Consider the following 1,443-nt stretch of genomic DNA (forward strand, 5'->3'; position numbering starts at 1 on the left):
TTGGGGGAGTCACTGTTCCCCCAAGCACAGCCAGGAGTGACCAGGAACAACGGTCACAAGCTAGCAGAGGGTAGGTTTACGTTAGACATCAGAAGGCGCTATTTCACGGTCAGGGCGGCTAGAGTCTGGAACCAACTTCCAAGGGAGGTGGTGCAGGCTCCTACCCTGGGGGTTTTTAAGAAGAGGTTAGATGAACACCTTGCTGGGGTCGCTCTTTCCTGCCATGGCAGGGGGTCGGACTAGATGATCTTCTCAGGTCCCTTCTGACCCTAGAAACTATGAAACTATGAAACTCTTATCTGCTGTCACTGTGTATCAATTACATTTGCCTATTATAGAATGGAAGAAGTTATGGTCAGTCTGAGGGTTTGGGTCTGCCTGGAACAAAGTATCTGAGTTATAAATCCAGTGTCGACACGGGAAAGCCACTCCATGAAAACCACGTTTAGGGTGCTCTCTACAGTTGTTTATATGGGTCTCTGAAGGGTTGAGGTTGGAAGGGATCTATATAAGTCCCATGGTTACTTCTGTAGCCAGGCTGTGCTTTGACCCTGCATGCTGCAGTGCAGGGGCCTCTACTGTAGAGCTTCTCTTCTCACCATCTGATCTGCAATCAGCCTGCCCCTATTTCATAGTGTAACTGCATGAATATGTTCTCTGCACAGTTTTTATCTACAGGGGAGCCTGTATCCATGCTTTTACCCCTTCTGCCCTCCTGAAAAAAGAGGATATCTCCAAAACACTAAACAAGGCAAGGCAGTACTACCACACAGCTCCCTTCAGGTTTTGTTTTCTTAAACAGCATTCAAGGAACAAGTGAAGTGGAGATTTATTTTGAAAGATTCTAACTAATTAGCCTTTTATGCTCATAAGAGAAGGATGGTTTAGGGTGTTAACTTGGGGTGAGAAGATGTGGGGTTAATTTTCTGCATCCCCACTGAGCTCTTGAATGACTCTTGATTCTTGTGTTAATTCTAAAGGGAGCTAGGCAGTGGATCCTCACTGATGGCTAAGGTGTCTCCACTCATGTGCTGCAATGCCTAAAGTTTAGGCAGGTTACCCTCGTAGTCAACAAGTTAGGCATCTAGGTTTCATCTACATATGACAGGGGAGGTTCATGGGCCTCTCAAAATCAGTACTTCCATCACATCAATCCAGACTGCTCAAAGGCAAGTAATATAGATCCTGAAAACATTACTGATGCATGGTGATGCTTGCTTTTTTACTGAATAGTCTAGTGGCAAAAGCACTTGCTCAGGAAATGGAAGACCCGAGTTGTACGCTTTCTTCAGTCTGAGTGGATTTAATCACTGACTTAGTACTTCCCAAGACCATCCTAACCAACAGCCAAGGAGGTAGGCCAGGGAGAGGGCCCTTCACACTTCCTGTTGGAGCTGGCCCACTGGGCAGCCTGGAGTGCTTCGGGCCCAAAGGAGAGCAATG

The sequence above is a fragment of the Gavialis gangeticus genome, unplaced genomic scaffold (genome assembly GCF_001723915.1).
Source record: "Gavialis gangeticus isolate Ggan-Ray unplaced genomic scaffold, GavGan_comp1, whole genome shotgun sequence".
Taxonomy (NCBI): Eukaryota; Metazoa; Chordata; order Crocodylia; family Gavialidae; genus Gavialis; species Gavialis gangeticus.